This window comes from Apodemus sylvaticus, chromosome 1 (assembly GCF_947179515.1).
Source record: "Apodemus sylvaticus chromosome 1, mApoSyl1.1, whole genome shotgun sequence".
In the NCBI taxonomy this organism is placed as follows: Eukaryota; Metazoa; Chordata; class Mammalia; order Rodentia; family Muridae; genus Apodemus; species Apodemus sylvaticus.
In genome coordinates, this window is record NC_067472.1 from 201,169,691 (window position 1) to 201,181,060 (window position 11,370).

Below are 11,370 nucleotides of genomic sequence, written 5' to 3' on the forward strand. Positions count from 1 at the left end.
TAGTTGTTGGTTCAGAATATGGGGAGAGTTTTATGTTAAGAATATGGAAGAATTTGGTCAAATAACTTTCATTTTTTGAGCAGTACTTAGAGTGACATTCTTTTGTAGTTTGGAAGAAAAAATTTATTAAGTGATTCTAGAGGATCTGTCACATGAAATCAGGTGCCTGATTAACAGAAGTGGAAGGGAGTACTGTAAATGCAATCTTCTAAATACTGTGTAGAATCAAGAGTCAGGCACACTGAAGTCCAAGCAATAACATAATTTAATAACATTCATTAAAATAGATAAGAATATGTAATACATAACATAAAATAATTACAGTGAGTGAAACTATTTGTAACAATGAAGTTAAATAAAAAACTGAAATTGTTTCTTGTAATAATCTCTTCTGCTATGGTTAACAGGGAACTAGAACGGAACATTGAAATAGCATGACCGGCACCTTCTTCAGTCATTAAGAAGTTTCCATTGTGGAAAGTTCTATGTTGATGTTGTTTCATTGTCCTCTGCTAAAGGAAATATAAAAATGTCATAGTTAAACATTCTCAGTTATAGATTCACCCCACTTCAAATAACACTAAGTTATCAGTATATCTTCTTAACTCTACACAAAGAATTACTTGAGTTAACACTATATCTGATTTTGAATGGTATTGCCTATTAAGATTCTTCACATATGTGTTGTAGTAAATCTGCTGCAACTTAATATGTATACCAAATGCTACTTATGTGGCAAGATTATCTCTCAAACATCAGTTTTTGTACAAGATAGCACAGCTTGTTGGCACATAGTTTAAGCTTATAGTTTAAACTTATGTTGAATGGATTTGTAAATAAAATAATTGATTTAAAGCAAACTTTTTAAAAATAATTTCATATCCAGAATATCATACACGAATTATATACCATGGAAAGAAAGGAAAGAAATGTAGCACATAATATTCTGGAATTCATACAGGGTCTAAAAAAATTCCTTTGTTGTACCTACATGTTTGTAAGTTTGTACATATGTGTGTCTGTATGTATACCTATGTATATATTCATATAATCATACACAAGTTAAATGTTGTTTAAAACACTTTTCCAATGCTTTAGTACATGATATGCTCTAATGCTGCTCTGTTATTTTCAAATTTACGAAATCAGGAAATGATGGCATCCTTCCATCTATTTGGTAACTCATTCAAATTCTCTTAAACTGTAGGGACTTCTGCACGAGGAGCAGTAGATGAAATCTTTAATTCTGCAGTATTAGCATTTAAGGTTTCCCACTGTGAGCATCTATGGCTTTTTTTTTATAACAGCTGACTTACCAGCAGTATTTACTGACATCTTTAAGTCATTTGACCTCTTTTTATTATTGTCACAAATGATATGGTCCTCATCTCCAAATATATCAACATAGTTGTCAATCATGATTTGTATAATAGACATCTGTAATACCACAAGGTATAAACAAGATCCTCTATTATTTCACACAGTTTACCAAATTGAAATCAATAAAAAATTGAAATCCAAAATCGTGAGGAAAATAGCAGTTAGTCCAAACAGAGATGAACCTGTGAAGTATCTGTCTTAAATGGAGACACAAAGTTCTTTGCACTGTTCAAACATATTGCAAAGAATTGGGGATCTATTAAGCAACGTAATAATTAAGAACTGATATGATGCCAGACTAACTGAATAAAACAAATTAATGACCTCACAGGTTTCTTGAATTGGTGATACTTTGCAGGGTGTGTGAGGAGGTGGAGTTTTCTTTTGATGGTTTGAATGGGACGACTGACTAATTCCAGAAATCTTAATTTATGACACCATCTTTGTGAAAACTTTTGGGTGGATTAAGTGGCTTGGCTTCCCCATAGGAGGTTTGTCATTGGTTAGAATTTAAAGTGACAGAAGTCAGGTGCCATTTGCAGTGTCCTTTCTGTGCTTTATGTTTGCTGCCTGAGTTGAGAGCCACCAGCTCTCTGCCTCCTGTTGGTTGTCCTACCTTCCTGCAGCTATGCTTCTCCGTCATGACTTTGAAGGACTGTAATCTGTCTGGATAGCTAATTCCCAAGTAAGTATTTACTTCTGTAAGTTGTTTTAGTCCAGCTGTTTTATTAAAGCAATAGGAAAATTACTAAGAGAAGAAGGTGGTGAGAAGAGGTATCTTAGGTGAAATAAACTGCCTCCAGATTGGGAAGTCTATGGGATATTGGCTTGATTAACAACTGAATTATTAGGGCAGAGATCTCCAGGATGGTGCCACCCTGGAGCTATTATTGAGACAGAGAGATATGTGGTGCAGGACAGGAGGCTGCACTCCTACACAGCTTCTGCTACATTCCTTGTGTCCAGGTTCCTGACCTGCTTCAGTTTAGTCCCTGACATTTCTCAGTGGTTAACTGGTAACTGGATGTATACCATGAAGTGTAACCTGTCCTCCAGAAGTTGATTTCATCACTGTTTTATCATAGCAAGTGTAGCAAATTAAGTCACTTTCTAAATTGAACAAGGTATTCCCTGGGCTTTCCTATTCCCTTGTTTTTTTGTTTTTTTGTTTTTTGGGGTTTTTTTTGTTTTTGTTTGTTTGTTTGTTTGTTTGTTTGTTTCAAGACAGAGTTTCTCTGTATAGCCCTGGCTGTCCTGGAACTCACAATGTAGACCAGGCTGGCCTCGAACTCAGAAATCCACCTGCCTCTGCCTCCCAAGTGCTGGGATTAAAGGTGTGTGTCACCACTGCCTGGCAACATGTAATTCTTATAGGTCTGCTTTTATATGTTACTTGGCCTTTCCCCTTGTAGCTTTTAATATACTTTCTTTGTCCTCTATATTCAGTGTCTTAGGTAATGTATGCCAAGGGAACAAAGCAACAAGTTGGAGAACCAGGGAGATTAATATAGGAAGACAGATGGTATCCACTGGAGTCTGGGACCGGGGAACAAGAGGCTGTAGTCGGTGTGCTATAGCAATGCTGGATGTGAGACTCAGAGATTTGATTTGCAGGAGCGGAAGGTGAGGTCAACATCTGCAGTTAGTTCACCTGCTTTCCTGCTTAGAGTATGTATTAGTGTTTTCTCTCTTTTGTGTGTGTGTGTGTGTGTGTTTCATTTGTTTTTGTTTGTTTGTTTGGTTTTTAAGACAGGTTTTTTCTACTGCTTTCAAAAAACCAATTGATTGATTGAGATATCTGGGGTCTGAGAAAGGACCACCTATTCTCTTGAATATTTTGTACAGAAACCAAGAATTTAACTAAAGCTTGGGAGGAGCCCTGTTACCCTCCACCCCAGGGTTTCTTTGGGTACCTAAGGATATGCTTGAATTCACTTTATTGATCTTAAACTCAGAGATCTGCCTGCCTCAGTCTCCCAAGTGCTGGGATTAGAGGCATGTGCCAGCATGCAAAGGTAGTGACCTCAATAATTTTAAGAAGGACTGCGTAGTCTCTCTGGGCTAAGGCAGGTTTTGATATGCATGCTGTGCACAGTTGCAGGGAGTCATGAAGTCAGTCTGGGCTAGCTGCACTGAAATACATGTGTCATAAGAGTTTCAAATTGCAGTCCTTGGCTCCTCTGAAGTGGAAAATTAAGGGTTCCCTGGAAAGTCCATTGTATTGGATGGCGTTTTGCTGGGGCAAAGGCATGAAGAAGTGTTTTCCTGGAGTGGACACAGGGGAAAGACTAAGGCTCCCTCGTGAAGCGACATTAAGCTAAAGCAGACACAGGTCAAAGGATTCTCTGCTAAAGACAAGCACACGTTAGTCTGCTTTACACTGTGTAACTGAGCTGCACTTGTTGGGATTCCATGGAGGGAAATGCACCAAGGGACTTCTGGGGGCGTGCTGCAGTTTCTTGCTGCTTCGGTGGACTTGGGCTGAGCAGCAGCCTGATTTCAGCTGAGTCAGACACACGCTGAGGTGAGACACACGCTGAGACAAGACACATGGAGGACATGTGAGGAGGCTGCCCTTGGTTTGCTTACAGAGCTAGATGCGCGATGCCTGTAGGTCTTGCATCTTTGCTGATCTTTGATTCCCTGAGAGAGGCACAGCAGAGAGCTTCCCTGGCTTACCTCAGGGTCCCTCCTGCTGACTCAAGCTGAGGCTGAGGCATGGCTGACTCTGCTAGGTAGTGCTGCCGACACTGGTTCATATTTGCTATCACGTCTCTACCAAACTGGACTGCTGATGTATCTATGAGGTGTTTGGGAGTGGATTGAGCTACTGCTGCTGACCTGTGAACTGAACTGCTGATTTTCAGACAACACAGATGGGAGGTACTCCAAAGAACTATGTCTAATCAGGTCCATGTCCCCAATATTGTTTCCTTCCCACCACCTCTGGTAGGTGATGGGGTTAAAGGAAGGTTAAAGCATTTAAGAACCATCATTAAAAAAAGGTTTTTAAAAAATTAAAGTTACACTCCTGCTTTCTAGTTACTGAGAAACATGCCTGGCTGTTCTGGAACTCACTGGGGAGACCACAGTGGCTTAAAACTGACAGAGATATGCCTGTCTTTGCCTCCTGAGTACTGGGATTAAAGGCATGGACCACCACCCCACCCAGTCAACAGTTCTTAGGAAGCTTCACTCATACCTGTCATGGTGCTGAGCCTGTGCCTACCATGCGGGCCACTAAGAGATAAAGCCACTCTTGTCTTCCCACTCAAGGGGTTCTGCTTGTACTTCCATTCCAACATCTATGACACAAACTGTTCTTCTGCACCTAACTTTTACTTTTTTCTTTTGTCATTTGGGCATTAGTGTTGAAATCAGACACTTTATGAATCATAAGTAAATTGCAAAAGTTAAAAAAATCATGAATGAAAATCAATAATTTACATTTTACAATCATCAGAATCTTTTCTAAATTTAGAAAAATACAAGCAACATCTATCACATTAAAGAAACATAAGAGTTAACTCTGATATCTCTTCTGTTATCTACTCTAATAGGAACTAATATTGAGAGCACCATTAAGAAATTAGTGTACTTACTTGCCACAGACCAACTTGGGCATCCATATGGTAGGCAAACTGAGGCAGGCAGCCATTGCAAGTCAAGCTTAGAGCTGCTGACAAGGGAGGATCCAGATACCTACAGATGCTGCTGGTAAAGGCAGCCAGGAATTAGAGAAATTACTCCACAGACTTTTTTTATGAGAAAACAAAGCTTACATTAATGGGGCTGGCACTCCCTGAGGGTAGTGGAAAAACTATGAACTCTTTTTAGCAAGGGGCCCTGAAAGAAAGATAAGGAAAGAGAAAATTCTTTCTTTCTCTCTGTCTCTCTGTCTCTGTCTCTGTCTCTGTCTCTCTCTCTCTCTCTCTCACACACACACACACACACACACACTGAGTGGATGAAACAAAAGACAGAGTCCAGTAACTTCATATACACAAACACACATGCATACAAACACACATACATTCATGCATACAGACCTATACACAGACAGACAGACATTCACACATAGATTGGTTAGAGCAAAGCTCCAGCAAGCAGGCGTCACACACTTCTCACATAGATACATAAATGCACACAATAGGTGGATGGAGCGAGCTCCAACACACACCCAGACAAGCCTTACACAGTTCAGCCGCACAGCACCTTTCTAGGATTCTAGCATAGTCTGAATACTCAGCACTACTCCTCCCCTAAAGACTGAAAATCAGAGGCGTATCCCTACAGTGCTTTCCTTGTCCTGTGCCTCCTTTCTTCTCAGATATAATCCAGTGGCCATGAGCATCTTCTGGAAGCTGAGCAAGAGGCAAGCTGTCTCATGCACTGCCCCATAACTGGGTCTTCTGAATTTCAGCAGAGAGCCTTTCAGGAAAGAGCCTCATTCTTATACTAGAAGATTGTCACTGGGCAAGGCAGAGAGAGGCCTTCACCGTCAGCAGGTCCAGACAGCTACTTGTCTCTCTCAGTGGCCTGGAGGCCTGGAGGAATATCCAGAAATGTCTCATAGAAGCCTCCAAATGAGTAGCTCCTAATTCTGGTAACTCTCCTTGCAAGTTTCATAAAATACCTTCTCTTGGTGTTGCACTGCAGCCAGATTCCACTTCTCAGGGAAGTATGCACAGGTGACATTTGACATCAGGTTCCCAGAAACTTTTCCATGGAGGACAAAGGACTAACTGCCTCTAGATAGAGAGGAGACAGAGGTGATACATAGGAAAATGGAGATTATAAAGGTAAAATGGAGAACACTCCTCACATATTCTCTCTACCTCTCTACCCACGCAGATTTATATTCTCCATTTTTAAGAATAACACACACATACACACACGTACACACGAAAATCAAAACAAACAAAAAACAATAATATAAACAATGTTTAAAAATGAAGGAAAGTTTTGATTTGCATTTCCCTAGTGATTGATGATGTTTAACATTTTCTTTCTTTTTTTATTGATATATTTTTATTTCCATTTCAAATGATTTCCCCTTTTCGGGGTCCCCACTCCCCGCAAGTTCCATAAGCCCTCTTCCCTCCCCCTGTTCCTCCATCCACCCCTTCCCACTTCCCTGTTTTGGAATTCCCCTATACTCTTGCACTGAGTCTTTCCAGAACCAGGGGCCACTCCTCCATTCTTTTTGGACATCATTTAATTTGTGGATTATGTCTTGGGTATTCAAAGTTTCTAGGCTAATATCCACTTATCAGTGAGTGCATACTATGACTGATCTTTTGAGACTGGGTTACCTCACTTAGTATGATGTTCTCCAGCTCCATCCGTTTGTCTAAGAATTTCATGAATTCATCGTTTCTAATGGCTGAATAGTGCTCCATTGTGTAAATATATATATTTTGTATCCATTCCTCCGTTGAAGAACACCTAGGTTCTTTCCAGCTTCTGGCTACTACAAATAGGGCTGCTATGAACATAGTGAAGCATGTGTCCTGTCCTTATTGTATGCTGAAGAATCCTCTGGATATATGCCCAGGGTATATAACAGGGTCCTCAGGAAGTGTCATGCCCAGTTTTCTGAGGAACCGCCAGACTGATTTCCAAAGTGGTTGCACCATCTTGCAATCCCACCAGCAGTGGAGGAGTGTTCCTCTTTCTCCACATCCTCCAACACCTGCTGTCTCCTGAGTTTTTGACCCTAGCCATTCTGACTGGTGTGAGGTGAAATCTCAGGCTTGTTTTGATTTGCATTTCCCTAATGATTAATGATGTTGAACATTTCTTAAGGTGTTTCTCAGCTCTCAGAAGTTCTTCATGTGAAAATTCTTTGTTTAGCTCCGTACCCCACTTTTTAATTGGGTTATTTGGTTCTCTGGGTTCTACCTTCTTGAGTTCTTTGTATATATTAGATATTAGCTCTCTGTGGGATTGAGGGTTGGTGAAGATCATTTCCCAATCTGTTGGTTGACGTTTTGTCCTTTTGACAGTGACCTTTGCCTTACAGAAACTTTGTAGTTCTATGAGGTCCCATTTGTCAATTCTCGATTTTAGAGCATAAGCCTTACATGTTAATGTTTGATAAACTTTTACATAAACTCAGTAAACAGTTGTATTACAAAACTTCTGCTTCTTACCCCAGATAGTGAGCCCAAAACAGACCAAAGTATGTATACCACACAAGTACAGTTAATAAAACAGTGAGTTTTATTGGAGTTATTTACAGAAATACTGGTGAGAGCTTACTCACAGGAGAACAAATGATTCAAAAACAGTTGCACCATCAAAGCCCACCCCAGGACTGGCAAGAGCATGAAAATTTTGGGATCCTGAAACACTCCTTTCAGGCAGCTCAACATACTGTACAGAGAGCGCTTCCCAAGGGACGCAGTTGATCCACATCTATTTCACATAGCTGGGTTGGGTTTTGAGTCTTTGCAGCTTGGCTTGTTTGAGAATGATTCACACAGCGGCTTGCCTTGTTTATTCTTTGGAAGAAAGAGCCTAGAAAATCTGGTTACTTTCAGGGACTCTTGATGCTAGTTGGAGTTGTTTCTCTTCCTGCTGAAAAAGAGAGTTCCTGTGGACTAGAAAGCTTCAGTCTCAGAGGAAACTGTTACAGAGTAACAGTGCAAAGCTAGAAGGAGGGTTATCTGAGGTATCTTGTGAGACAGTGCTTTAGAAAGGGTGGACACAACTTAAGTTAGTAATCTAAATAACAAGTACAAAGAACACACGTCCATGGTGATTCGAAGAAAATGTTCCTCTTATATAACCATGCATGCCACAGATAGATGGGTTGAAATCAATCCTGAGAGTGATGATTTCACAGTTATCACTGTCCATTTTCTTTTAAGATATTTTCTCCAGATTTATTAGTCCTTTTGAAATGTATAAATGAAATACATAGTCTTTCTATTGGTCCCTATACTCAGTGGAACATCATTTAAAAAATAAACTAATTTTTTTTCATATACACAGATTATTTTAACAACTGTTATTGGCAATATTTTCAAACTGGAGGCTGCCATAAGTCCTTCTACGTAGGTATGAGCATACCTATAAATAATATGTAGTAAATTGATTACTAAATGAACCTCCAATAATGATTATTGTAAAAAAATCCAAAAGTCCAAATACAGCTTATTCGCTCAATATACAATATTCACAGAAAGAAACCACAACAGAAATGGAAAATGAGTTGATAATGGGATGAAATGGGTTGAAAATGGATGTATCTGACTCTTGGTTAGGAAGTGTGAACTAGTTTTAAGAAAGTAATCTACCACTGATTAAATACTTATTTTGAGGTATATGTGATGCCAATAGCACCTTTTCTGCTATATTAATTTCTGCTAAATTATGCCTCCTTCAAGGGAGGATGTGTGTGTCATCAAACCACAAGTTTCTATATGCTTCAAATCTACCTAAAAATAAATGTAGTAAATAATGGAGTTTTGAATAAATAATATCTAATGTAAAGATTTAGAGAATTTGGTAGTTTCAAGTACTCTTACAATGTAGTTGGGATTTAAAGGGTTTCTACCAAATTCGGCTGTAGATGAGAGTATTGTGAAGTTTTGGAAATTCATATTTTCCTAACATCTCAACCACAACATACCCCCTATAGAAGCGGTAAACACCCTGCCTGGACAGCTTTCTTACACCAGAGTGAGAAGGTTAGTCTCTGCAGCAAGCGTTCCTTCATCTTCTCCTCTGCTGTGCTCCACCGAGGATCAGTGCAGTCCCCTGGCGCCTTTTACTTGTGGATCTCTGCTGACACTACTTGCCTAAAGTCTGTACTTCTAGCTCCCTGTCTGCTCCGTCCACCCACCCCTGCGTTCTCTTATCTCTCTCATTCTGAGGGCCACTCAGAACTAAGGAAGTCATGACAGCCTTTACCCCTGAGTGCTTTGCTATCCATATCCGTTCTCCCACAGTTATCTCAGCAATGTCTATGCACAGGAGTCCTGAGTCGTGCATTGCTTTTGTCAGGTTTACAGTTTCAAACAGCAGGGAACCAATAAAATGTACTCAGTTTAGATGTCCCTAATTCTTCCTCATGATTAGATTCAAACTATGAATTTTTATAGAAATATTAGGTCTCATGTCAGAAGGTGCATGATAATGAATTTTTCTGTTGGTGGTGACATTAACCTTATCTATTTTGAAATGCTGACTCTCAGGTTGCTCCTAGCAAAGTAACAACTTTTCTATTTGTAACTAGTAAGCATCTTGTGGAGAAGTGCCTATGACTACAAACATCTTCCAGCAAACCACAGATTTCCACAAACGTAAGGGTCAAAGAATTATTCCATAATGGTATTTTTATATATCTATTGTCTTGCCTTGTACTTTAACTTAAAATCTTTAATTTTCTTTTCTTTTTTTTTCTAGAAGGTCTCACCCTATAGCCCATGCTAACCTAAAAATGTGTGTAGTATAGCTGAAACACTTGTGAGTGCAAGAATGTAGAACACAACTACTATACAATATAAAAATATGACTTATCTAATGATTTTGGTCAGAGTTTAATAGCCAAAATATTACTATAAAATTGTTGTGTGGGGGGGGTGTGTGGGTGTGAGTGTGTGTGTGTACTGAGAGGCTAGAAAGTAATATGAGATCCCTCAGAGCTGGAGTTCCAGGCATTTCCAAGATACTCAGCTTGTTACCTGGTGCTAGAATCAGAATTCTAGTTGTCATGGTAGATTAGTAAGCCCTTTTAGCCAGTGAATTATCTTTCCAGCCCAATAAAAGTGTTACTACAGCCAAAGATGAGAAGCAGCGTAACTAGAAAAGAAAGAGGATAGGAAAATGACTTATTTGAGATGTAATGCTGGATGAAGTTTATTTCAGTAAATAGCCAAGGTTATGTAAGTGTATAGCTCATTCAATATGTTTATCTGCTGTGCATATAATATTGAGTACAAAGCAGGGACAGGGCCACATCCAGTCGATTCTTGTTATATTTTTTAAGGTTGACAGTATATTTTAAAAATTAAACTATCAATGCATTCCTTCCCCATTATCCTTTCCTCCCTTCAGCTTCTACAATACCCACCTCAAAGGGACTAGTCTTCTTTAAATGTGATTCTCTCTCTCTCTCTCTCTCTCTCTCTCTCTCACACACACACACACACACACACACACATACACACACACGCACACAATTTAAATTTCTTTGGGTTTTGTTGTTGTTTGTGTATTTGCTGGTGCACACCTTTAATTGAAGCATTCAGGAGAAGGAGTCAGGTAGATCTCATGTCAGTCAAGTTCACATACTGAAGTTTAAACTACTCAGGGCTACACAGTGAGACCCTGTTTCAAAACAAATACACACACACACACACAATTATTTAATATAACATAGTTTATTTGTTTGTAGCATGTGGGATGGGAGAGGCACACATGAGGAATTAAGATGTCAAGTCGTAGGAGTCTGTTCCATCCAGCTACCTCATGGGATTCCAGGGCCAAACACAGTTACTCTGGCCTGCTTTGAAATACCTTTTCCTGCCAAGCCTTGCTAGCCATAAAACACTTTTTTCTTGAAGAATTTCTTTTGTTTTTTCCATTTTTATTTAAGTTCCAAGTAAGGTTCTTCTGTATAGAGAAAATCTCTTATAAGCATCACCTGACAATAAAAAAGCCTATGGCCAATGTGCTGAGGTAGGAAATTGTTGGTGGGGCACAGGCAGGAGAAGAGAGGATTCTGGGAAATAGTGAGACAATTAAGAGAGATTCTAGAGACACACTGGGAGAGATGCTGAAGGAAGACAGTAAGGAAGAAGCACTCAGGGACTGAAGGAGCTGTAACGAACCAGCAGGTAGATGAATTCAGGATAAAGGGGGATTCTCCAGGGAACACTGTGGAGGCCCAAAGCATGAGATCTGAGCAGAGCTTGAGGAGATGTACATAGCCAGCAGGTGGCTGAACTCAGGATAGAATAAAGAAGGTTAGCACCAGGC

The 11,370-nt window shown here is 39.6% G+C and overlaps 1 long non-coding RNA gene across 1 annotated transcript; it reads right to left on the bottom strand.

Moving 5' to 3' along the window:
• Nucleotides 1-259: 259 nt before the first annotated feature.
• Nucleotides 260-6,127, bottom strand: LOC127675218 (uncharacterized). The gene is made up of 3 exons (XR_007975452.1): nt 6,017-6,127; nt 4,983-5,091; nt 260-512 (listed from the first exon to the last, which is right to left on the bottom strand). It is a non-coding gene; the product is annotated as an uncharacterized LOC127675218 (long non-coding RNA).
• Between the last annotated feature and the right edge of the window lie 5,243 nt (nt 6,128-11,370).